Raw genomic sequence first — 27,767 nt, 5'->3', positions numbered from 1 at the left:
GCAATTCAGTGTCTGCCTTTGGCTCAGGTCATGATCCCAAGTCCGGGATCAAGTCCCACATCAGGCTCCCTGGGAAGAGTCTGCTTCTCCCTTTGCCTGTGTCTCTGCCTCTCTCTGTGTGTGTCTCATAAATTAATTAATTAATTAATTAATTAATTAAAAAAATCTTTAAAAAACAATTCAAGCTGGGTCTCAGTGATGCTGTAGAGAATCAAAGGAAGATTCTCTTCCAGATTTGGGATTAAGTGATGTGGAAAGACCAACACAACTTTCCAGACCTCCTGTGTGGTCTCAGAGTTGCAGCAGATCATGTCCAGAGGCCATGGCATAAGGGGCTGATGAAGAACCAGAACAGGAAGAACATAGACTCAGATGCAATGATGAGTATGGGTATTTTGAACTGCACTATAGCAGGTGGAGGCACTAAGCCATTGTATTTTTGGTGTGAACATAAATGTGATCATGTTTTATTGTCAATTACAGTGAGGCTTTGGGATAATGTTCACAGAAACAATAATTTTGAAATCATATGTGTAAGTTAAAAATATTTTGTTGGCTGTTCATCTATGTGAAGGCAACAAATGTTTGGGGAAAAATAAAAGCTTTGTAACTGGACTTCTGCAAGTGCTAAAAACAGTTGAGTGAAATGTCTTATAGTTTTAAATCTTTAAATAGCAACTCACAGGCACTTACTGAGGTCAAACTTTAGTCTGCATCAACTGTCCCAGTGATGCTTCTTGTTCCCTTCTGGTCCAGGATACTATCCAAGAGCATGTTTGCATTTAGTTGTCATGTCTCATCAGTTTCCTTCAGTTTGGAACATTTCCTCAGGCCTTTTCCTGTCTCCCATGTCCTCAGTAGTCTTAGAGGATATAGGTCTATCATTTTACAGTATGACTCTTCATTTTGGCCTGCCTCCTGTCTCCCTCTGATCAGACTCTAATGAAGGATGGAATTTGGAAACTACCATCTGGATTTTCTTTTCTTTTTTTTTTTTATAAATGAAATCTTTAAAGATTTTTTTTTATTTATTTATGATAGTCACACAGAGAGAGAGAGGCAGAGACATAAGCAGAGGGAGAAGCAGGCTCCATGCACCGGGAGCCCGATGTGGGATTCGATCCCGGGTCTCCAGGATCGCGCCCTGGGCCAAAGGCAGGCGCCAAACCGCTGCGCCACCCAGGGATCCCCCATCTGGATTTTCAATGTGATCCTTGGCACCAGGGTGTCACTGCATCTAGACCCTCTCGGAGGACTGAGTTAGGAATTGTGTAAATGTGAATATGTATATATGTGCACATGGATACACACATCTACATCAAACTGTTCCTATATTTATCTGAATCTGAATATGGAAAAGTCTATAAGTTCATACTGAGGCTTAAAATCCCCATCTACAACTTCAAAGTTCTTTCTAGCCTTTCCTTTTCCAAGCTTGTAAAATACCTTCTCAGAGAGTAAGAAACCTGGCTTCCATTATCCTCAATGTATTTCCTTATTTGCTCTATCAATTAACTTCTTTGGTCAGTTTTCAAGTACTACGCCTATCTTTTCCCTCTGCCCCTTCCATGCTGCCCCTGCTGATCACCTTGCTTCTTCACATTCTAGCATCTATGCCCCAGAGTGGGAAGTGAAGGGAATATGAGAATGAAAGGGAAAATGGGGAAAAGAAATAAAGATGAAAGGGACAAGGAAATGTCTTTATTCCGTAAGTTTATTTCTAAACACTTGTGTTCCTTGTAGCCTACAGTGTGCTAAATGATACAGCTGATCACACATGATTGCATTTATTTGTTTACAGATATGTCTGCCCACCTAATGATGAGCTGGGGAACATAATCATCTCTGTATCTCTCTATCTCCAGTGCTTGTCACATGGTAGGTGCTTGGTAATTGCATTTGGTGACAATGATACAAAAACAATTAAGACATAACTGTTGTCCTCAAAGAGTGAGTAGAAATAATTAATGCAATCAGATAGTCTCTGTAACAGATACATGTGGAAAGTTCTATGGACACATCGGAAGAGTGATTAAGTCTCAGTGGGACTTTGCCCATGTAAAGAGAAATCAAGGTATCTTCAGATAAATATATATCTTTTAAACAAATTTTTGCAGTTTGTGTAGAAATTAGAATGTTTATAGAGTAAGAATTAGAAGGTGGTTGCATGTTCTAAGTGAGAGGGTTAGGATTAGGATTTGAAGCTGGAAGAATGGTTGAAAAAAGTCCCTAAAAACTGAGAGACTGGTCACATGGCACTTTCCCAATGGCACGATCTCTTTTAGTAGCACTTCTTTAAAAACCTCAAAAGAATTAAGTATTTCCTAGCAGAAAGAGTTAGGACCGATCTCATCTCAATACCACCAATAATAGTGGTAATAACTTGTGTCTCCAGTCTTTACATTACAAAGTTTTTGACTCTGAGAGCCAAGATGGTGGAGAGTGTGTCTGCCCCATTTATCAAAGATCCTCAGCACCCAGCTAAGTACTTAATTAAAATCCCTTTCCATTTAACTTTTATCTAGTTCTCTGAATGCACTGAAAATGGCAGACATGACACCCAGGATCAACAGATGCCTGTTTTCTTTAGGTAGAGCTTGGGTACCTATGAGTCTAAATTAAGCTACTTATGTGCTTGTTCCCACTCCAGTTTCTTGAATTGTCTTTTCCTGGAATTTTAAGACTCCCTATTGGCTCCACATCTCTCCCTTCTTGCTACTCACTTGATCCCTCTCTTTGTGGGTTGACCAGGTCTTCTTGATTCACTTTTTCAAAAAAGACAATGAAACTTCTCCTTGGGAGGCATTCTCACAGAGTTCCAAGATCATGTGATAGATAAAAAGCAGTGTTAGAGAAAAGAGCCTAAGGCACAGAATGTGAGAGTAGCAGATCCCTGACTAGATCTCTCCAACTCCAGGCTATTTCCAGGAGACTACTCTGAAAAGAAGCCTGGAAGGGCAATTTTTACCTTCCTGTAGGATTTTTGAAGAGTGTGGGACCAGAGTCAGTTCAGTTAACTCACATTTATGGGCCTCTAACAACAGCCTCACATCCCACGGTTAACCTGTAGTCAGCCAGTAAATCAGTTCATTTGAGTCACTCTTTCTGTCTTTATAAAGTGAACAATATGGTGGGTGACAGTGATCAGGGCTAACAGCAAACATGGAAAGGATCACTCCAAATAAAATATTAACTAATGCAGATCTGCTGTGTAAGTGGCTTGATGCATGGTAAATTGCATTTGCAGTTGGCCAAATGGAAAGTGATGTATGTTGGGCACAAGAATAATAAATACCAGCAACGATCAATTGAACTGAACTAAAGTGGGGTGGTTTTGAGAGACGACTTAGAGTTATATCTTCCAAACGGGGCTAAAAAAAAAGGACTCAATTAAAAAGTAAATTGGAAAACTATAAAGTAGCTGACACAAATACAAGGTTAAGTTTATGGAAGTTATAAATGCTAAACAGTTTCCCTCTACGATTCCAATTTCTGCCCACTCTCTGATTCTTCTTGTGCCTTCTATTTCTTTTTATGAGTATTATTACTCAACGAGAGAACAATCGGTTATATCAGAGCCATTCATTGTAAAGTTTGTGTCAATAATTTTTATTGAAATAGGACAAAAACAGAGGAGTTTGTGTCCATAAGCATGCATAAATAGGGAAGAAAAGCAAATTATTATGCTATCAGGGTACCAGGAGGAGTCTTTGAACTGAAGGAGAAAAAAGGAAAAAAACTCTCCTTGTGGAGAGAATAGAATGTGCTTCATTTCAATATCTATTACAATTATGAAAGAGCCAGAGCGTTCTATGGCTTTGAACAGTCTTTGTTGAACAGAGCTTTGTGATCAGGGCCATGGTTCTGATTTTCAGGCCCTGAGGCTGGTAGTTCAATAACTAGCAGAAAGTCAGGGCTTTGGGGATGGAAAGTGAAGTGAGGGGTTAAGAACCAGGCTGCTCTAGTCAGGTGATCATAAGAAACTCTTCAGGGGATTATTTTATCTTAAATATAGGTTTATTTGGTGTGTCTTTATGGAATCCAAACCTCCTGGAGCATGGTGGAGAGGCAGATAGTAAATTAGCTATCTTTCCAGTTTCAGGGTTTGAAAATTACAAACATATAAATAATACCAGGTTTGGTGCCAATGGAATGTTCTGATTAGAGGGACATAGAAACCAGGGAAGAACGAGGTGGGAGATGAAAATCTCTGTTTTGGCATGCTTACATGGATACTGTAATGGACACTTGGAATGTAAGCTCTTCTAGATGGGAGAGTGTCTTTGCTATTTTTTGGATCTCCAGATATCCAGTGTCTGGTACACTTTGGCATCTGGTGAGTGGGTCCTTTAAAAAATATATTTATTTATTATTTATTTGAGGCAGAGGAGTAAAGGGAGAGTGTGAAAGAGAATCCATAATAGGCTCCATGCCTAGTGCAGAGCCCAACTCAGGGCTTGATCTCAAAACCCTGAGATCATGACCTGAGCCGAAATCAGGAGTTGGGCATTTAATCGACTGAACCACCCAGGCACCCCCACTGGGTCCCTTAATATTGGTTTGGTCACCTCCAAGTTCACAACCAGATAAATTAATAGTAATCACAGATTTGTTAAGCTGAATTAGAACCCATTTTAAATATCTAGCAAAAGGTTTGGGATTAATAGCCAGGAAGAGTGGTATAGAATAATGAATAGTAATTGTGGCCAGGAGTATCATCATTGTCCACAGCTCCTAGGCAAAGCACAAGGGAAAAGCAAGGCAGATGGTTTGGACTCTGTTCATGTTGCTGATGAGTCCTCAGGATGCTTCACTGTCACCTCTTGTCCTGCCATCTCCCTGTATAGCTATCCAAGAGGAGGCTCAGTCTTGGTGTGCAAGGCTGGAGCCACTCCCTGCTCTCTCTCCCAGAAGTTCAATTAAAAGATCCCTTTTGGTGAACTGTCAAGGTGGCATGTTATTCTCTTTTTTAAGAATTGGACTTGTTTGTGTCATATGCAAATCAGCTGTATTATGCTGAGTGAAATAAGTCAATTGGAGAAGGACAAACATATATGGTCTCATTCATTTGGGGGAATAGAAAAAATAGTGAAAGGGAATAAAGGGGAAAGGAGAGAAAATGAGTGGGAAATATCAGAGAGGGTGACAGAACATGAGAGACACCTAACTGTGGGAAACAAACAAGGGGTGATGGAAGAGCAGGTGGGCGGGGGGATGGGGTGACTGGGTGACGGGCACTGAGGGGGGCACTTGATGGGATGAGCACTGGGTGTTATGCTATATGTTGGCAAACTGAACTCCAATAAAAAAACATTAAAAAATAAATAAAAAAAAGAGATTACCGTTTACATAAAAATAAATGCCAGTCCAACTAATCTGACTTGGAGTAAAGCATGCTTACAAAGGAATTTCTTCATCTATCCGGAGCACTCTGTGTTTATTACTAGGCATTTTTCTGTCATTGTCTTTGTTCCTGTGCTTTCCACCCTCTATGCTTGCAGTCCTCTTGCTTTGACTATCAGCTTTGACTTGGGAATTCTAATATTAAAAGTCAAAGTGCCGCTAACTTATTTTTTATGGTTAGTTCAACAAACATTAACACATAAACACAAAAAGAGCCATAGATTTAAAGATCAGCAGTTAGAGATCACTGATCTAAACTGAGCCACGGGTATCCCTGGGTGGCTCAGCGGTTGAGCGCCTACCTTCAGCCCAGGTCCTAACCCTGGAGTCCCGGGATCGAGTCCCACGTCAGGCTCCCTGCATGAAGCCTGCTTCTCCCTCTGCCTGTGTCTCTACCTCTCTCTCTGTGTGTCTCTCATGAATAAATAAATAAAATCTTTAAAAAAAAAATAAACTGAGCCACACAGCCTGGCTCGCCCCAGGTATGCAGAGAATTAGTTATTCCCACATAAGCCCCTAGCCCTTTAAGTAATGGTCATAACTGATAGTGATGGTCCCTTGAAGGCAGTGCAGGTTCAGATTCAATAGCAATTATCAAACATGAGCTATAGATCAGTTACTGGGTTTTCATATACGTTGACTTTTCCAAGTTCAAGCTTATTGTACAATTACCTGATCATCTAGGAGAAACTAATTACTTGGTATTCTTTAAAAAAAAATTTTTTTGCAGGAGAAAAATCAAATTTAATAGATGTACCTATGAGGAATCTACACAGTTGTGAAATTCCAAAGACAATGGAGCAACATGAAGATTATATGAGCTAAGGAGAGGGGTAGGTGCCTGAATACTTACTTGATATTCTTAAGACTTGAGGTTAATATAGACCTTCCATGACCACTGTCATCAAGTGTCAAACCCCCCCCCCCCCCCAATCTCCAACAGTTTATGCTTATGATAAAAAGCTGTGGCCATTGCTCGTAAAGGTTAGGTTAGTTAAGTCACCCTTGAACTCCCTGAAGTTAACTGCTGGAAATACTCTAAGCTAATGAAGGAAGAGGGGTCTTTCCTATAAATCTCTTACCTCAGGACATTTCTATTAGCGGGAATGGGCAGCAGAGGCTCCTGGGAACCATGGGCACTGCTGATGAGGAAAGAGCAGATTCAGTATTGAGCAGTCTTTAGGGGATGATTGCCCTTGGGGGGTAGGGAGGATACTGCCCAACACAGGGAAATGATCATTCGGTGGTAGTTTTCTGGGTAGGGAGCACTCAGCAATATCACTGAGGTGATATTACATGATATATTGTATATCTGTCTTCCATGCTTCCCCATCTTGCCCTTCTTTCTTGAAGGGATAAAGTTTTACTTTCTACAATTAAAGACAAAACAAGACAAAAAATTCAAATACCTGAAATCCTATGCAAATAGCCTGCCTGTATATTAGGATAAAACTTTTGCTAAGAGCATAATGAAAAAGAAGGGAAGATGTTGCATGGGGGATGGTCAGAAGATGTGGAAGAGGAAGTGTAGGTCAAGAACTCAGCATGCACATAAATGAGAGGACACTGGATGAATCTCACTGAAGCCAGAGAGGTCTGTTAAAAATGCAGAGTTGGGGCACCTGGGTGGCTCAGTCAGTTAAGCATCTGCCTTCAGCTCAGGTCATGAGCCCGGGATCCTGTGATTGAAACTGGCATTGGCTCCCTGCTCAGCCGGAAGCCTGCTTTTCCCTCTCCCTCTGCCTGCTGCTCCCCCTGCTTATGCTCTCTCTGTGTCAAATAAATAAATAAAATCTTAAAAAAAATAAACAAAAATGCTAAGTTAATCATTTCACTTTCTGACTTGAAGTCTCCATGTCCTCGTCAATAGAAATATAATATGATCCATAAATGTGAGCTATATATAGTAATTTAAAATTTTCAAGTAGTTACATTCAAAAGAGAGGTGAACTTAGTTTTAAGGCTAAAAAAAGAGAAGAAATTAATTTTAAGAATATGTTATATTTAATACAATATAACCAACATATTGTGATTTTAACACATAATCAACATAAAATTATTAATGTGTTATAAATATACTTTTAAATATGAACAATTTAAAAAATTGGTATTTTATTTTTGCAGCATTTCTCAATTCAGACTAATTCTGTTTGAAGTACATGATGGACACGTGGGTTTGTTGACTGCCATGTTGGACAGCACGGCCTTAGATAGTTTCCCATTGCCAGTAGGATAAAATCCAAACTTTTGTCTATGGTTCAGTACCTACAGAGTTAAGTAGGCTCTTGCAATGACTACCTCTTTTGTCTTCTCTTATGCCACACCATGCTTCTTTGTTTTAGCCCTAGATAAAATAAATTTCAGTTTGTTAAATTGTTTTTTCTCAAACATTGGGGCCCTTGAACATATGAATTCTTTTGCCAGAAAACACTTACCTCTCACATTTGCATGGGTAATTCTTGCTTATACTTATGTATTTGTATACATTTGATTTGGGTCCATTTTGAGCTTTCATTTATCTTAATCTGTTTAATTTTGTTAACAACCCTATATTGTATGACTAATAGTAGCTCCTCAGTGTGTTTTAATATCTAGATTCTAGAGAAATGGAAAGTTTTTCAATATTTTTCTTTTTCAGAGACTTTTAAAAATGTTTTTTCACTTGTTTATTTTCCAGCTAGATCAATTGTTTTTTCCTCTTCCAAATAATGCCCACATTAATTTGATGAAAATTTACATTTTTGTAATTACTGAGACTTTCCATCAATAATTATGTTATGACTTCTTTTTAAAAAAATATTTATTTTGGGAAAGAGAGCACATGCAAGCAGTAGAGAGGGGTAGAGGAAGAGGGAGAGCTCATACACTTTGGACAATCATTGGATGTGGATGTCATGGGATATGGTTGCCTCTTGAGGAAGGAGTGTGGCCCTGGGTAAGGACCTCTCTCCAGCTGAGGCCAATTTCCTGAAAGAAAGGATAGATCCTTCAGTCAGGGGTATTTGGTGGCATATTATAATACCTACTCCACTCTGGTCTTCTGGTTTACCTTCTTCCTTTCTAGCTGCTCAATCTTTGCAAACTTTTTACAAAGTTTTCTTCTATCCCAACTCTAAATATTCAAGTTCTTCTAGTCAGTCCTAGATTTTCTTACATTCTTTCTCAGTGTTTCCTGTTCTTCATGTCATTATTCCCTTGATTGCGATATGCATTCTCCTGGTGGAATCGAAATTAATCTTATATGCATGTTAAACTAGAATATAACTGTCATATTAAACAGGAAATTTCACAGATATCACTACTTTGAAAGAGATTACAGTGGGTATTTCAGTGAGAATTTTAGTTGAGTTTTGGAAAAAGTATTCAGTAAATAGTACATCGATGCTACTACACAGCTACGGCAGATATTGTAACTCAGTTTGGAGCCACTACCTAAACTGTTCATTCTTTTCCTGGAGTAAAGCATTGATGTGCTGACAGTGCCATTTATATTTTTATCTTAAACTCTCCTTGGAGTTCAGGCTCTTATAGGTGACTGCCTACTGACAGCTCCTCTAAGATGTCTTACAACTTCTTTAAATTTATTACATTCAAACTGAACTCTTGAACTCCCTTCCCCTAAACACCTCCTTAGCGACTTCACCACCTCCTGTGTTGCTCAAGCCAGAAACCCAGAAGTCTTACTTGATTTCTCTTCCTCTTTCACCATGCACATATAATCCCAAAGAATTCTTTTTGATTGTATTTCTAGTATATTACTTGAATCCATCCTCTCCCATCTCCATTGCTAGTGCTTTATCATTTCTTTCCTGCATATTATTGGTACTTTTCTTACTAGTCTCCAATTCATCATGCTTGTGGCATCAAAAGATATTTTTCAGGCAATGAATGAATAGATGGAATAAATATATTTATTGAAATATTCTCTAATACCTCACAGAAAAATTATTCTTCTCCTTAATGGTCTTGCAATTTACTTGGGAGGAGGGACAAAAGCTTTGTCCAATGGCCTTAAGGCAGTCTCATGCCCCTTTCTGTTGGCTTTGCTATGAGCTATCAGCAGGTCTATGCTGGCTCAACAATAGGGCAGCAATATCTCTGTTTGATAGAGTGTTGAATTTTAAGGTCTCCTGGCTGACATCAGGATGCCTCACTTTTCTGCCTTTTTTTAATAAGGCTCTTTCCCAGAACACATAGAGCTCACATCATTGCACAGTCAGTTGGGTTCCTCTTAAGCCCCCTCCCCACCCACTCCACCCCCGCCCCATCCTCCATATAAATAAGTGAAGTGATGGAGCCAGGGGCTCTCTCCTGAAGCACAGCTCCACCTAAGCATGGCTCCCATTGGAATAATGAGAGCCTGGGGGATCAGATGGATTCCGCTTATTCTGTTTATGTGCCCTTATACTTAGACAGCAAATTGTCAGGTACCTTACAAGAAATTGACATTTGTCATTTCATTATTAATAGGATCATTTTCCATTTTATATTCTAATTCATTGCTACTGATATATAGGCAAGTTATTGATTTTCTACATTTTTTATACTTGGCTATCTTCCTAAACTCTTATTAGTTTAAATAGCATTTCATTTGATTTGCTTGGGATTCTGGGTAAAAATATAAATCATATCATCTGCAAATAATAGCTTGTCACCTCCTTCCCATGATTATACATCTTCTTCTTTTTTTTTTGTTTTCATATTTCAATCACGCTAGAATTTATAGAATAATGCCAGATGATGGTGCCAACAATAAGCCCTGTTGTTTTATTTCTGATTTGAATGGAAATGCCTCTAGTGTTTTAAATGGGATATTGGTCGATGCTATGTAGTCTTTACTACATCAAGCATGGTTTCCAATTTTCCTACTTTGCTGAAAACAATTTTTTTCAACAGCTTATTTTCAAGTGCTAGAAAATATGCCTAATTTCAGGCTCAATCTGCTTCCTTGCAACTTCTTCCCTTTGGTCTCATTTTATATGTATATTTCTGATATTTGAATTTTATAATCCTGCTAAACTTCTCTCTTCTCAAGATTCCTCAAACTTGAGATTTTGATTCAAGTCTTTATTGAGATTCCTCAGTCGAGTCCCATATTCACTTGATTTTAGACCTTTCACCATATGAATTACTTTCTGGACTTTCTCATGTTGCCAATGCTTCTTTTAACTTGTGACTAGTCAACTCTGGAAGTGTGTTATTCTCCTTCCTGGAAAAAATGTATAGTTTTGCCTCTGGAGTCCTAAATTCTTAACTCATAGAAATACAGTGAGGAGTCCTTAAGGAATATAAGGTCAGCTTGAGGACAGTACTGACCTTTATTCTGTGGGTGTAACACTCTGGGGCAGAGTAGGTGTACCCATGTTTTCCAGGTACCATGAAGTCTACAAAGGATTTTGTCTCTCTAAAGAAATTCTGCAATTTCAGAGTCATGAAAATTAATGTGTTTCCTGACAGAGCATAAACACTTGGAGATGAAGTTTATTTTAAAGATGTTGCTGTAAGGGATTTTGAATGTTCATAGCCTCAATATCATGCAGCAAAATGTCAGCTCCAAAATCCAACATGGGGAAAATAGACCAGCCCATGGGCATCAGTAACAGAGCTACTGAGAAATTCTGGGAGAAGGTTCTTACCTGTAAACCTTGTGAATTACTCTATATTTTTGACAATCATAATGTAATAATTTCTGTTGTGGGTATATTGTCATGCCAACAAATTTCTCTATGAATGGAATAAATAGGCTACTTTCAAAGCCTCAAAGTTTTATTTCATGACAACTGAAAGCAGAAGGGATGGAATGCACACTTCTTACCCATGTCTTCACATCTCTCTCCTAATCTCTGGAGACATGTCTTCAACTGCCTGCTGAATATTTCTCACTTTATGTCCTTATAGCTACCTTAGGCTCAATTCTTTCTTTTCCCTCAGTTATACTTCCTTCCCCTATTCCATTCCCTGTTTGATTGTGGCAGAGATTGCTCCTCATTCCCCAAGTTCTACTGTATCTTTTTAACATCTATTAACTGGGAAAAAGGCCATCCAAAATAATATCTACATACCTTTCAACCTCCTTTGCTCATTCTTTCTAATATGAGATAAGTGAAAGGGTCGTGTGAAAGCTTCTTGGAACTAGATTCCTTCCTTCCTTCCTTCCTTCCTTCCTTCCTTCCTTCCTTCCTTCCTTCCTTCCTTCCTTCCTTCCTTCCTTCCTTCCTTCTCTCTTTTTTTTCTTTTTAAAGATTTATTTATTTATTTTAGAGAGAGGGAAAGAGAGAGCATGAGCAGGAGGCTCAGAGAGAGAGAGAGAGAGAGAATTTCGAGCAGACTCCATGCTTAGCGCAGAGCTCCATGTGAGGCTTGATCTCATTAAAATGAGATCAGGACCTGAGCTGAAACCAAGAGTTGGATGCTCAACTGACTGAGCCGCCCAGGTGCCCCTGGGAGCCTTCTTTAAATGACTGCCATTGAAAACAGTCTACCTTCTCCATCCATTTCTTCCTTGCTTGTGGCTGGAACAAGAAGATGATGGCTGGAGCCAGGGCTACTGCAGCAACTTAAATCATGAGGTGACCTTGAGAAGAGAATCCTTGCATGAGATCAACAAGATAAAAGGGAGGCTTGGTCCTTGACAACCTGGGCCATCATTTCAGTTCTCAGTTGCCTAGCTCAGGACTACTTGAGAGAAGTAGTTACTAACTCCTGCTATTTTTGGTTTTCTGTTATCTGTAGCTGTCCTCTAAGACTAACTAGGACACGTGGTGAGATGCTTCACTGTCATCATTCTTGTCATCCTAGACAGGACACTCATTGTCATCCTGTAACTGAAGCCTAGGATTTCTAACTCAGAGATGCTTCTTGAATCTGGCATGCCTCTCTTTATCACTAACATTATTATTTTGACCATCATCTTTTTGCCAGGATTGTGGCAACACACTCTTAATAGTTCACTCTGCTTCTGGGCTCTTTTCACTCTATTCTACCTTTGAAGGTTCCTAATAAACTCACATTATCCTAGTACTCCTTTGTATCTGCATCCCTGTTGTCCTCAATCAAAATAAAACAGAGCTTTATTTTATTTTATTTTGAGCTGAGAATGTCATTCCAGGCCTTTTGCCATATTCACCAAACTTCCTTCTGCAGTGTCTTTCATCGGCCACCCTCTCTTCACTGCGACTATTGTGAATGCCGAATCCATTCCCTAGTCTCAGTGCCTGCTTTTTCATGTTTCCTGGCCTGTGCAGACACTTACCACTGCCAGGAATTATTTTCAGCTTTTCTCTCTTTGGAAACACCCTCTTATCATTCAAAATTTAGCTCATATATTGTAGTAATAATTGGTAGCAGTTTTTGAGTGCTTCCTAGGTTTTGAGTGCTGTGCTGTAAACTTAACCTGTCTCATTTGGTTCTCACGACAATTCTGTGAGATGGGCCTTTTATTATCATCCCCACCCTAAAGATGAAGCAAGGAAAGATTAAGTACTTTGCATAAAGTCGTATAGGGCAGGTACGTGCATACATATGGTGGATCTGGTTTATTCAAGCCTGAGCAGTCTGACTCCAGAATGCATGCCCTGAACCATAACATTATACTGCCTCCATCTTATTGTGTTTTATTCAGTTGCCCAGATGTAACCACCTCTCTGGAGCTCTCTCTTATTGGCTCAGTCAAGATTTAGTAATTCTTGCCCGCCTCCGTGATTTTACAGTACTTGTTCATGCCGAATAGATTGTCTGCTAATGATCTCTTTGTCTACCCTCTCCTCTAAGAGTCCGTAAACTTCCTAGGGCTAGAGTTATAGCTTCTTTATTTTTTTTTTGTAACCAAGAATTGAGTACAGTACTCATCATAGTAACAATCACAATAAAGGCTGTAATATTAAAATGTTCAAGCCTGAAGAGCAATCTAACATAAATATAAAAACTCTTTTAATATATTTAAAGCAGTTCTTTTTTCTCTCAGCTCCCCACAACTGCAATTGCGAATCTGTTTTTAAAACAGCCTCCTAATGAATCTTTGCCAATAGACTGCCACCTTCAAACCTCTCTCCCCTCAGGCATCCCTGTGATCTTTCCACAATATATATGATCATGCTACTGTCCTGTGCATAATCCTCCATGAATCCCCACAGCTTTCATGACAAAGTGCAAACTCCCAGGGTAACAGATGGTGCCCCACCTCAAAGTCCAAACCTGTTCAGACTCACCTTTCCCCACTCTTGAATTTGCACTTTTCCCTCTAGCTGTATGGAACTTATGGTGCCCACAGAAGCCATCTGTAAGCATTCTTGCCTTTTCACACACTATCTCACTGTCTTCAGGAGTGTTTGTCACACTCTAATGAACTTATGGGGACCTGGTTAAATGGCAGAGTCTGATTTAGTAGACCTGTGGCATAGTCTGACATGCTGCATTTCCAACAAGCTCCCTGATGATGATGAGTTTGCTGGTCTGAGAATCATAGATCTAGAGGGAGCATCACAGATCTAGAGTACCTTTTTCTTCTTCTGTAAGTCCTTCTAAACCTGCACACTGAATACAGGTATCCCCTCTTCCAGGAATCATTAGATGAATCTCTGTCTAGTGAGAAGAGATGGGAATGAATGTTTATCTCTGGATTCTCAGGTTCTGGCTCCCTACCTGGAACTGAGTAAATACTCAATAAATTGTCACCAAGTGAATGCAGACTGTTCATTTAGTGGGCAGAATGTTTATGGAATGGCAGCCTAGGCTAAAGAAACATGCAGTTGCCATGAGGCACAGTCCAATCCATAAACTAACATCTTTGAAGCCTTTTCTGTGCAGAACTGTGATTGATGTTTGGAGTCCAGAAAAGAGAAAATTGTAGTCTCTGCCTAGAGGGTCCTGCAGAGACACTGGGGAGACAGAACAGCATCTCAATCACTATACAATATAGCATGGTATGATGCATGGCAAACATGATATACCAATGATGAACATTCTGAAGAGGAATTGTTCTTCACAGGTGTTTGGGGATCTGTTCATGGCCATATGAATTGAGACTAGAGGAAATAGTAGACATTCAACAGGAGGCTGGTGAAGGGAGATGTTTCAGAAGAAGAGAACAGGATGAGGAAACTTCTCAACCTTTTTCCCCCACTGAAACGTACACATTCAATGGTGTTTCCATATACCAGGTATTATGTCTACTGTTACTGCAGCCTTTCTTTCCTTCTTTCCCTTATGACTAAGAACTCAAATGAGTGAGTGCTGTGTTATTGTAGGGATAATCTTGAATCTGCTTTAATTTATTTAGAAAGTAATTTGATGTAACCCTCATTATTAGTAGTAATAACCACCATATGGGATTTCTCATAATTGATTAGAATATAGCAATGACCTAAGACTGCAGCTGAGAACCATTAGTAGATGCAAAGAGGTATGAGATGAGAGTGGCTACTTTTTGGGACGTTGTCAAGAAATGAAGTGGTGGTGGAGCAGAGTGGTTATGAGTATAGGTCTAAATTCTGACTGCCTGAGAACCAACATCAACTGTAGTGCTCACTGTCTATGTGTTCTTGGGTACACTGGAGATAAAAACTAGTGTTTTTATCGATAGATCTTTGTGAGAATTAAAGGAATAGATATAAGTTAAATGCCTAGAATAATTCCTAACTTGTGGTACACTTGCAAAGATTGTTTGCAATTATTCTATCATGCTTGGTGTGTGGATAGGTCAACCATATTGTTTATTGTCCAACTCAGGCTCCTTTCAGAGTGAAAGGGGAAGATATCTATAATTACAGGGGAGCAACAGGCATATACCAGGACATGCTGGGAAAACTGGATGTGTAGTTATCCTATGTATAAGCTAGGTTGTATGAGATAAAGCTAGAAAGGTGAATTGGGTTATTTGTTGATTGTTCGTCTCTTGGAAGCATGAAAAAAATTAGGCCTATTCTGTTAACATTTAGAACTTTGACACTTGAATGTGTACTAAGTAGTGAGGAAATAGTAATATTACTACCACTAGTACTATGACTAACCATCACTATTTACTGAGTGACTACTTTATTCCAGGTTCTGCACCTACTTTCTTATTGATCCTCACGTTGACCCAGCAAGGTGGCTATTACCTCGGTACTCATTTCCTGTGGCTGCTGTCACAAAAGACCACACACTTGGTGGCTGAAAATAACAGAAATTTATTGTCTTATAGTTCTGGCCACTTCAAATCAAGGCATCATTGGGGCCACACCCCCTCTAATGGTTCCATGAGAGATTCCATTCCTTGCCTTTTCCAGCTTCTAGTGGATTCAGGAGTTCCATAGCTATGGCCAGCCACATCCCTCCAATCTCTGCCTCTGTGGTACATTGACTCCTCCTTTTCTGTACCAAACTCCCTCTGCTTCTCTCTTTCACTCTCTCTCTCTCTTTTTTTTTTTTTTTTTTTTTTTTGGCCACTTAAGGCAATGACATTCTTTTTTCAGAGAAGGTAGTATTCATAGGTTCTAGAGGTTAGGGTGAAGCCATTTCTTGGAGGGCCACATTACACTTATTACAGTTTCACATTTTATAGAAGAGGAAACTCAATCTCAGAGAATTTTATTCACTGGTCCAAGTTTGCCCAGGTAGCTAGGGGATGCACAGTAACTATAAACCATTAAATTTGCAGATACATGTTACCTAGTATGGCTTTGAGCACCCTGGACTATATACGGATGTTGAATAGGAATAGGAAAACTTGAGCTCCATCCTGACAGGTCAATCCTTAGGAGAAAAGGAAACCATATGAAATTCACAGCAGACAGATTGACACTTGTACTGTCTTCTACTTCAGCAGGTGTAATAGACCAGAATCATGTAGCATTAAAGATCAAAGAAAGGGAATAAATTTTCCATGTGGCATTTCTCATAGGATAAGTTATGAATCCTAACTACAGGGACAAATGCAATGAGATTTGGCTGTTTTTCATATTTTATTTTAATTAATTTTATGAAAACAATCCAAGTAATTTTATTTTATTTTATTTATTTTTAATTTTTTAAATTTTTTTTCTGAGAGTTCTGTCCAACCTCGTCAGCCTGGAAGGTGGCGTAGGAGAGGAAATCAGAAGAATAAACTTGGCACGGGTATTCATATTGCTGGAGATGAATGGATTGCTTGGTGTGAGGTGGAAGAGAATACCATGGTATGTTTGAGTTTGTCAGATTTCTTTAGAAAAAGGGCATCCCAGTATAAAATGTTCCATTCTACTCTAAACAGATACTTGGAAAACAGCCATACCATGAATTTGGCTGAGCCACAGTGAAAGAAATACACCTCTTCTCCATGGCTATCTCTCGGTCCACTCAGATCTAGTACCCATTCTGTGTCCACCAAAACACACTGTGCTTAGTGTAGCATCACTTCCTTTCTCTATTATAAGTATCTTCTGGTTGGCCTGTCTTCTCTATCTGACTCTGAGTTCTCTAGGATATCAAAACTGTGCCTGGCACACTCATGTTGGTGGAATTAAACAATTTATTGTTTATTTTCAATGCCCAGTGTGAGTCTTATGCAGAGAAACTAAAAAATAAATGTTTGCAGAAGGAGAGATTCAATCAACCAGAAAGACAGTGAAGAGAGTAACAGTATCTAGAGGAAGTCATTTAGGGAAAATTGATAATGGTTGCTGATAGCAGAGGCTGTGAACAGAGTGAAATGGCTGGAGGAACAGAGAATACTAGGTTCTGATCATATTCCTTTGGCTGCCAATTCAGACATACACACAGGACAGGCAAATGGGCGCATTTCTCCAAAGTGGGACATCTAAGTGAAGACAAAAATGACCCAGGTAGCAAGGGGCAAAGTCTTTATTTTATTGTAAATGTATGCAAGCAATCTTGCTTAAAGAGTAGGTCGATCTGCTCTCTTTCTCAAAGCTGCTGCCAAAATAAGCTCAAAAGGCTTGTACATGAGGGGAATATTTGATAAAGGGAACATCTTCTGAACTTTGAGTCTGTGAAAAAGTATGAGTGCCAGAATTTTGTTTTCTCATTTCCTTCATCTTTCCATCCCAGCCTCAACCCAGAGCAGTTCAGAACACAGAGACTGAACCTGCTAAAAATAACTTCAACGTGACCTAGTCCTGAGTTTCTGACACCAATTCCATGACTACATGTGGCTTAGTTAGCAGGACAGGTAGGTGAGCACAGGAACTCCTGAAGAATCTTCACCTCCTGTTCCTAGGATTCAGGCTATTAGCCGAACAGCTGCTTCCTTGTCAAGATGATTTTCTTGGAAAACTGCATCAAATGAATGACTAGTGATGAATGAGCTAGAGAAGATGCTTCAAATCCTCTGATAGCCTACCTATCTCTGTCAGCTTATAATATGGACAGCATTGAGCAAATAACACTGTATCTGCATCTGCAATTGTTACAGGAAATCTTACCTCCTAATGAGTACTAGTACAAGTGCTGGAGATCTCTTGGGAATCTTTTCCCAAGATTTGTTCTTAAGAATTCCATTGTTCAAAAACATTTGTGTAAATTCTTTTTTTTTTTTTTTTCTTCATTTGTGTAAGTTCTTTGAACCAAACTTCAGAGTCTCTGAAAATCACATTCATACTCTGGGCCCCAAGCTGATTTTTAGTGGGCTTATGTTGATTACTGAGAAAGTTCTCCTTCCCCATTTCATGTTGTCTCTCAAAAAGCTCCTCCACCTAGGATGGGTAGTCAGAGAATTCCCTTTCCCTGGCCCCAGTGATTCAGTGATGCAAAGGCTGCATCAACAACCAAGATCACTCAAAGATAAATACCAAAATTTGTGCGGTAGTGATGTGCTATGTAACCAGAAATGAACATTAGAGCTGGGATGAGGACAGCAGAGTCAGTCAATTCAGAGAATTGTCTAGAGAGAACTCATCAATTTAAGACCTAGAATCCTATCTGGCCTACTTTGCCTATGGGAGGATTTGATCCAAACTAAATAGAGCAAATCCCCAAGATGCTGGCAGACACCTTTTACCACTTATTCGTAATCCTTTAAATCAATGTTTGATAAGAACATTCTGGTAAAATAGGTACTTTTGCTCCACCCCTTGGGAAACAGTTAATTGTCTTGTAGATTACAAGGAAAGCTAAAGCAATAGGATCCAGTTTATGAAACAGGATAGGAAAAAAAATACGCAGTTTGATTTTTTTTTTTTTTTTTGCTACAGTTGCTACTATGTTAACAGTTGCTTCTTGGCAAAGAGTAAGGAGTAGAAAGAAAGCCCAAGGTTTGTTTCTCAAGAAATCGTACAAGAAACAAAAGAAAGCTGTTCTCCTAGTCTAGAGTGGTTTTGCCAGCAATTATGTTTTCTAAAAAATAAATAATGCATTCTGTTTCCGAAAGGCCCTGACAAACTATGATAGAAAAAAAAAAAAAATCAAATCTTTTCCTTTGGTTTTAGGGTGGCGAGTTTCATGACGGAAATAAAGTGAGTCTGTGTTCTCTAAGTAATTTATTAGCGCATCTTGGCACAGCAGCACTAATGGGCTTGCTGCCAGGTATTCCGAGCAGCAGTTTGTCATGTCTGACTCTTTAGTTCTTTCAAGCAATTGAAGAAATGGCCTTCTGCAGGCTGTCAGTGACAGATTCTAGCTCACTCACATAGATAAAGCTCAATTAGCTCCTGGAAAAAACATCTTTTAAAAATGCAATGAGCTACACCATGAAAGATAGGTAGACAACCGCACCCGAAACAAAATAAAATGTTACCGTTGAGGGAAGGACGTGTCTACAATGCGCAAGTGTATAGCTGTTTGATTGGACAGTTCCCTCCCCTGAAAACAATGGAAAGGTCATTTTTAATTACTGTGGAGTAGTAGGTTAGATCTTTGCCCTAGAAGCATGATAAAGTCAGCAATCCTGAAGAGTTAGCATGTCATTCGTTCATTCATTCATTCATTCATTCATTCATAACTAAGGCCCATACTCTATAACCTGCAAGGAATTCTGGCCTAGAATAGAGGTATCGAAGTAGCCTCTCACTAGTTAAAGTGTAGCCTGCAAATGTGTGGTTAATCTGCATACTATTTTAAATGTTAGGTTAACATTTTTAAAATCAGAGTATTTTGCACACACAAAAATTCAGGCTTTTGGCATCTCTTAAAATATTGAAATACCTGGAAACTGGATATATATTTCTTCAGGGCAAAAACTGACTTATGCTAAGTACCCATTGCACCCTGAAGGAGAAGCATGGCTTTCTCTATTCACCATGGTCCCCATCAAGCTTGATTCACTCATTTCTGATAACTTGCCTTGCCCTGGTCTAGACATAAGCCTAGTTTGAATTCGCAAACCTACGATCTCCAAGTGATTCTGAGGTCTTCCTGCATTGAAAATACTTGAGATTCTTATTAAAAATGGAGACTTGTAGGTCCCTGTCCTGGACTAAAAAATAGAAATGTATGGATATGAGGCATGGTGGGTTTTTTTTTTTTTTTTTTTTTTTGCAAACCACAGTTGTTGGAATCACTGGTATCAATGACCAGATAGAATTATAGTCTTTAAAAACTGGATACAAATGTTAATATTATAAATGGACTCATTTTGACACTATATAGGGATATATTTTCTCCTAATTATGTTACCTTACTCTTAATGGCTACTGGTCCTCTGAAAATACCTGCTAACCAAAATTCCCCTGCCGAGAAAAAAAAATCAAATGACTTAGTGTCTGTTACTGACTTAGGCCAAATTTTCAATTTGGAGATAAAATCTACTATGTTTTATGAACTAATTTGTTCTCCATATAACTGGGTGAACTTGTTAGCTACATTTGTTTCTGGCACTCCTAAATCATAATTACAGGAAATAGTTCTAGAGTTAGAATTCAATTGGCACAAAGCCTAAATGAATTAATGAAAACTCTGTATTCCCAGCACCCCCACCCCCCACCCCCAGGCACTTTTCTCTGACTTCTAAAGGTTGTAGCTAGGGAATGTCAATATAATCTATTATAACAACCACAATGATAATCCCTTATGCTTGTATGGTGTTTTAGAGTTTACAGGGCACTCTCAGATGTATTATCCCCCTTGATTCTCCCTGTGAGATGGGGACAGATGAAGAACTGAACTTACCTTCTTACCACAGATGGTTGTGGAGTGACAAGATTCTTAGGTTTCACAGTCAGGGCTGCTTTTGTTCTATTACATCAGATCCAAATCTGTAATACAAAATCTGCCACCAATTGCAATATCCCTGTAGGTTTATTCCCAAGTAGGTGTCAGACCTCGTACAAATAAACTGCTCAGGATCGTAACTGAATCCTTTCAGTTGCCTCAAGAGCCCTGACACTTGTTCTTCACTGGTGTAATCCTGCAAACACCACTATTATTGTGTTGTTTGGGGAGCTACATTATTCGTGCCGTTGATTTAAGGTTCTAACCCTTTTCTGCGTGGTGGTTTTTCTTAATTGCTCGATTTCCTTATTTACTCTAGGTAGGCAAAGAATCCAGTAAAAAAATAAATAAATAAAAAGTAAATCTGACAAATTCTGTGAGATCTCATCATTTAACCATCCCTCCAACATCCTCCCACCATTCCAAGGACCCGTGGCCCTCTTTAAATCAGGACCAGTGGAATTGTCAGAAGTTCTTGGTGATTGGTGGCATTGACTTTTCTCTCAGCTATGAAGAGTGTCTTTATCTTCAAAAAATGTTTATTTGGGGAGCATACTGCTTGTGCTAATATTTGAGAATGTGGAGGAAATTACCAAACACCTGAATGGTAGTCATGATAAAACCTGAACTTGGAAACTGCCCAGACTGGGGAGTGTGTGGGGTATAAACATGAGTCAAGAAATCTTCCCTGCCATCCCTGCCTCCCAAACAGCACTGGGTCCTGTTCAAGTTCTGACTGGTCCCCGAAAAAGAAAAGTGAAATGCTCTTTTAGTTTGGTGTTGGGAGGCAGGCAGTTCTGGACAACTTCTGGACAGCCAGGCAGTACTTTGTGACTTTTAGGAAGTTAAGTAGCCTTAGCTTCATCATCTGTAAAATGGTTTTGTGAGAACTGAGATTGCACACATCAAGCATTGAGAGTATGCCTAGCACATTTCAAATATGAGGATATGTTAGCTATAATTCTTAATTTCCCAGGAGGGTTAAAATCAGGTTATTTATGTCTGCTCATACCCTAGTGAAAATGACTTTATTCTTTGTTCAAGAAAGAGCAAAGGATGTAGAAAGAAGAATAGAACACAGGGAAGAAGAGTCTAGACGGATCGTAAGGGATACAAATCAAGTCTGGGTCCCTGCCAAAGGACACCATCCCAGGTTAGCCATGAGATTGCATGAAGGAATGGGCTCTGAGATTGGTGAGGGCGTCCAAAGCAGGACAGGAGCACAGGAGAGGGATGGAGTGGTACTGAATACATACAGTGTGATGATGGAGTAGAAATAACACGATTGTGTAGTGAGACTGGTCTGAGTTGGCACTTGGCTGCTAACACCTAGCATCAATATGACTTTCTGTAGATTCAGTTTCTGCAGTTGTGAAATTTAAATTATTTTGAATTGCAGGATTGTTGAGAAAATTTACAGTAATCTATGCAAAGTACCTGTTAAATGTGGAGTGAGTACACTCAAAATAGTAACTTTACAAACAAATGTGTTTTTTTTTTTTCAACTTTGCTATAGAACTGCTTTTGTTCAGAGAAAATATATATTGGGATTACTAGGGTCTTCTGAATTTCTCTGATTCTAAGGCTAAGCACTATAGAGGGCATTGCTTTAAATAGAGCCTCAACTGAGAGTGGCCTTGTAGAATAAAAGGACTGGTGAAGAATTAGGTCCAGGCTTTGGGGGACATGGAGATATACTAATACATAACACATATATGTAATATATGATGATGACGCTAACATTTATTAGATACTTGCTATGTGCCTAGAAATAAGCTAATGGATTTATATTCATTTGAGCCTCATCACATTATTTTCATTTGAGCCTCAAAATAATCCTAGCCTGCTTTGTAGAGGAAGAAACAGATACAGAGAGGCTTCCTAAATTGTCCAAGTTCACACAGATTGTAAGTGGCAGATGTGGAATTCAAAACAAGACAGTTTGACTCTGGAGCACAGTTTCTAAACAGTTTTTGGTAAGAGAGGCATTTTAGCCAAAGAGGACTAAAGATTCTAGCTGAATTGCTTGAGTCAGCAAATTTTTTGCCAGGGAAAGCTGCTCTGCGAATGTCAAGAGGAAAATGAGGTTATAGATCTCTTCCTGTCTGGGATGTATATTTATTGTACAGTAGGATGTAATCTAAATTATTCACATTTTATATTTTATGGAAATTTTAGCTTCTGTAAATCTGAGATTTCAGGACTAGAGTTATGTGTAATAAAGTTCTTATAAAATCCATTTAAAAGATTAATGATAGATATATTCATAGAAAATTAAATCTTGGTATTTTATTTTCACAAGCTTCCAGATCTTCCAATTTCACTTGCAGAGATTGTCTTTGTGACAAAATCTTTTCTTTATGTCTCCTGGTCAAAGCCAAGAGCAAAGTGGCTTTCTCTGCTCATACTGTGGATGTAGAAACTTCCCTTGGGAAGAAGAGAACAGCTAGTTCTCAGAATAGGTTGCTTCTAAGATTTCTTTATAAATTCTCCTTTGCAGACTTGGAATCAAACACTTTGGTTTAAAATCTAGTCCCCACCACTTGATAGCTGAATGGATTGAAATCCCAAAACTCTCTGAGCCTCGTTTTCCTCACCTGCAAAATGAGGGTAATGGATCTTATCTCACACTTGGTCATTAGAATTAAGTAAATACCAATTGAATGGGAATGTCAAAGGTGAGTCTTTTTTTTTTTAAGATTTTATTTATTTATTCATGAGAGACAGAGAAAGGCAGAGACATAGGCAGACAGAGGAGAAGCAGGCTCCATGCAAGGAGCTCAATGTGGGACTCAATCCCGGAACTCCAGGATCAGGCCCTGAGCTGAAGGCAGATGCTCAACCACTGAGCCACTCAGGCATCCCTAAGGTGAGTCTTAAAATACAAACAGGTCAGGGATCCCCTGGTGGCTCAGCGGTTTAGCGCCTGTCTTGGGTCCAGGGCGTGGTCCTGGAGACCCCGGGAATCGAGTCCCACATTGGGCTCCCTCATGGAGCCTGCTTCTCTCTCTGCCTATGTCTCTGCCTCTCTGTGTGTGTGTCTTTCATGAGTAAATAAATAAAATATTTTTAAAAAATCAAACAGGTCAATAGATAGAGAAACAATACCACCAGTTATTAGGCTTGTAAAATCACATTATTGGTTGATGGGCACCACATGTGAAGAGTTTGCCAGATAGGACACCTTCTACCACTTAATATCATCAAACCATTCATTCAAAGCAAAGGGAATATTCAGCCAATTATTCATTTCATCTCAATTGGCATTTGTTAGATTCTTCCTCAGTATTATGCATTGGGTTAAGTGCTGAAGATCCACCAATGATGAAAGCATAGATGCCCTGAAGGTGTGTACAACCACATCTGGACATTGTGAGCCCCTAAGAACCACATCGTGGCCCTAGTGGGAATTTGGCTCTGCAGTGACCTGGTTGTCTCTGGTTAATATAAATGGAGATCTGTTGAGGTTTAAAAGAGAATACATTTTCTTTCAGTACAATCTGCTGTAATGATAAAGGTCTCTTTGCAGTATGTAATTATTCTGAAAAAGATGTCTTGATTGCTGATCATGTGCAGGTGAGTTGAGAGAATCAGAGAATCAGGGAATCAGGGAAGGAAAAGCATGGTGAAAGGAATCAATGAATAGACTGTCTGGTACTAAGGTTAGAACATGGACGTTGGACTCAGACCTAGATTCAAATCCTGACTCTGCCCTTTGTCAAGGATGTGCCATTGGGCAAGTTCTTTTCCTTCCTTGTGATTGTTTTTCCCTCTGTTAACAGAGGGTCTACCTTGCAAGATTGTTGTGAAGATTAGATGAGATAACATTTGAAAATAAGCTATACCCTTTTTAAGCAGCACGGGCTATGATGGTATATGTTGTACAAAGATTATCAGCAAGTTATGAAACAGAACTCTTCTGTGTCAGTCATCTCCCACCACTTCCACCTGCTGAAAACCTAATCATCCTCAAAAGCTTAGTTCAGATCTCATCTCTGTCTTGATTTACTCTGCCAGCTAGGTCAAAAGTTATTTCTTGTGTATCCACAGAGTATCTATTTTCTATCTCATTTATTGTGAGTTTTCTCATATTCTATCTTAATTATAGCCATGTATCTACTTATCTCACTGCCTGCTAGATTGTGAGCTCCAGAGGCACAGGCCTGTGTCTGTGCATCACTCTAGCCCTCACGTAACATGATGTCCAGTACATAGGTCATTGATGAATATGGGATGAATGCAGCAGAACTACTCATGAGGGGAATAGTGGCCACCAGGCAGGACTTGCCCCTCTCTGTTCAACCCTCCTCCCCACAAAACAACTTGTGTCTTTTCGTTCATGGTTGTGGACAAGGCTTTGCTCCTCTAGCTGAGGCTAGTCCTTCTCTGTGCTCAGGATCACGCTCATCCTCCTCAAGAACCACACTCCATCAGTTAGTCTCCATTTCTCCTCCCCCTTTTTCCCCTTTGTTTTTAATTTCTTCATGCTCATCACAGTGCAAAGAACAGAGTCTCATCTATAGAAGATACTCAATATATGTTTGCACAAGAGATGAAAACAATTCATTGGTTTGGGGAAGATTTGCAAAAGGTATCCTTTAAATTGTTCCTCAGTGCAGTGATTTTCAAATTTTTCAGCTGTAAAATCCTTTGTTCAAATGCAACCTTACAGGAGGACTCTATTTGCAAAATGTAAAAGCCAACTGTTCTGGTTAGGTAGCGGCAGGCAGGAAGAATGGAGGCCTGAAGCTCTCTTTGCAAGCTCACTCCCTGTCTTTTCCCACTTTAGAAAGAGGATTTCCATGCAGTGTGTTTGGCATAACACGTGCACATTAAAGAATGAGACTTTACTTACAAAATTTATTTAACCACAGCTTTTGAGGCTCATATGACTTACATTTAGAGAGCTTGAATATCATGGCACATCTCTCATTTTAAGAGTTGTTCACATTGTTGACATTTACTGCTGTTAGTGGGTAGTTTTTCTCTGTTGGCCAACTTCAACAGGAGGAATATAATAATCAAACATGAAGTGATGCCTGAACTCTTCTCTCACTTGAAAGCATTGGCAGAGCAACAGGATGGAGCTATTCTCATTGGGTTTCAGGATGCAAGCAAGGTGAGAAGTAGTACTTTGTCATGAGAAAGAAGAGTTGCTTTCATTAATTCCACCCTTTTGATGATGAAAAACCAAATGCTCTGTACACATTGTTTCCTGAACCCTTGAAGACACTTTATCAAACCACCAGTCTCATCAAACCTAGTTTTCTTTGCAGCCCTGTTAAGCCACTAGTAGCAGCATGGGATGAATTTGGATAATGTGATTTGCTGGTTACTAGGATCCAACCACCCCCCTCTCCCCAACCATTGCTATCTCTCATTTGTTCTCTTGCTTTGGTGCATTTCCTTTGTTGGAATGCCTGATGAATATTCATAGTCCTTGTGTCAGATTTCCCACAGCCTGAGTTATCCTCACAACTCCTCAACAATAGAAACCAATAGAAATTCACCTAGGTCCCCTCCCAGAAATCTAAGAAAACACATCTGTTGGAATTCTAATAGTTGCCTGCCACTCCCTTCACTGAAGGCAGGTTGGCCACAGTAAATTGAAAATATGATTTAGTAAAACTGAAACAACTTCTTCTGATGTCAACGGTGACTAATTCCAAAGCTTACTAGTTTTGTCAATCCTTTTGCTTCACATTTCCCTGTCTCAGAAGTAAAGCTTTCTGCTCCTGCTTCGATAGGAAGGGACAGCGACAGGCATGAACAAATGCCTGAAACTTCTACCCCTTTACCTCCAGACTTGTTTCTATCTTTTGCCTTTATTTTGTGTACTTCTTCTCAGAGGGGAAATGTCCTTATTTTTCCAGCACCTTAAACCTATCTCTTCCTTTTCTTCATGGACCTGGGTCTACCAGTTTTTTTTTTTTTTTTGATGATTTGTAATTCCATTTGCAATCTCTTTTTTTTGGTAATTTTTATAAAAGACTTTATTTTATTTATTCATGAGAGGCACAGAGAGAGAGAGAGGCGGAGACACAGGCAGAGGGAGAAGCAGGCTCCATGCAGGGAGCCCGGCATGAGACTCGATCCTGGGTCTCCAGGATCACACCCCGGGCTGAAGGCAGTGCTAAACCACTATACCACCAGGGTTGCCCACCGGGTGTGTGTGGTGTGTTGTTGGGGTGTGTATACATACTGGCTCTATGACCTCAAAGTACTAGTCAATCTTGTACCTTCCTTTCACTACCAAACTTCTTGGAAAAAAAAGTCTATACCATTATTAACTCCACTTTCTCACCTCCTTTAGACATACCTTCCAAACCCTCGGTTAAGCAAAAGCCTCCCTTAATCAAGGTCTCCAGTTACCTGTTTGTTACCATGTTCATTGTCTCCTTTCAGCTCCAAACTTCCACAATCTCTGTAGTATTTGGCACTTTTGTCCACTCATCTTGGTCTTTCTAAAGCTAATTGTCTCCACTAAATATTTCAGTTATCAGGGGCCTGCAAGGAAATAGATAATGTTGGCAAGTAGAGTCCCTATGGGGAGTTAATGGTAGACTATTTACAAAGGTATGAGCAGGGTTCAGAGAAATAAACAAAGGGTGGCTTAGGTCGCTGGGGCTGCAACCTCCTTGAAACATTGCCCATCCTTCTGCCACACCAAGGCCTCAAAAGGCAGGGAAGAGCATTTATTGGAAGATGCTAGCCATAGGGGAGGGTCTTCTGACCTGGGTTGTGGTCTTTGGCAGAGGAACTCAGTCCGTCGATGGCTACCTGGTGGGGAAAGACCTGGGGGAGCACATAATACTCCAACCTTATTCCTTTTCCCTGACCCCCTGGCTGCTGCCATGCCCAAACTCAGAAGCTGTAGCAAGGACAGCAGTTTGATGAGGTCCCCAAAGACCAACTTGAGTAGGGCACAGAGCACAATAGAGAAAGAGTAACTAAAATGACGCATTGAAAAGTCTCAGCAGAGGAAGCATGAATGCATATTTATCAATTAAGTGTAGAACAAAAGGAATAATAACCCAATAAATTACTTTCTACCGTTTACCTCACCCTCCAGGTAAAAGCCAGCCTAAGTGCTCTGTTTACCTGGATTTCCTCTTTCACTTAACCTTTGGCCCCTGAGAATTTCTTAAGTTTTTGCCAGATCATTGATAGATGTTACTTTTGTTCATCATTCTTTACTATTTTAAGTGGAAGAGTCAAGGTGGATAGGGTGAGAATCTGCTGGA

At 39.6% G+C, this 27,767-nt stretch overlaps 1 long non-coding RNA gene across 2 annotated transcripts in view; it reads left to right on the top strand.

Annotated features, from left to right (window-relative positions):
* The first annotated feature begins 1,301 nt into the window (after window positions 1-1,301).
* The window catches only part of LOC111098073, a 137,125-nt gene continuing 110,659 nt past the window's right edge, over window positions 1,302-27,767 (top strand). The window contains exons 1-2 of one of the 2 annotated variants that reach the window (XR_005366864.1): window positions 1,302-1,878; window positions 6,134-6,236. This is a non-coding gene — a long non-coding RNA (uncharacterized LOC111098073). The remainder of the gene's footprint in view (window positions 1,879-6,133; window positions 6,237-27,767) is intronic. The other variant, XR_005366863.1, reaches the window with a different exon arrangement.

The sequence above is a fragment of the Canis lupus genome, chromosome 11 (assembly GCF_011100685.1).
Source record: "Canis lupus familiaris isolate Mischka breed German Shepherd chromosome 11, alternate assembly UU_Cfam_GSD_1.0, whole genome shotgun sequence".
NCBI classification, from domain to species: domain Eukaryota; kingdom Metazoa; phylum Chordata; class Mammalia; order Carnivora; family Canidae; genus Canis; species Canis lupus.
The sequence above is the reverse complement of the archived record's forward strand: the minus strand, read 5'-3'. Positions and strand labels throughout refer to the sequence as shown.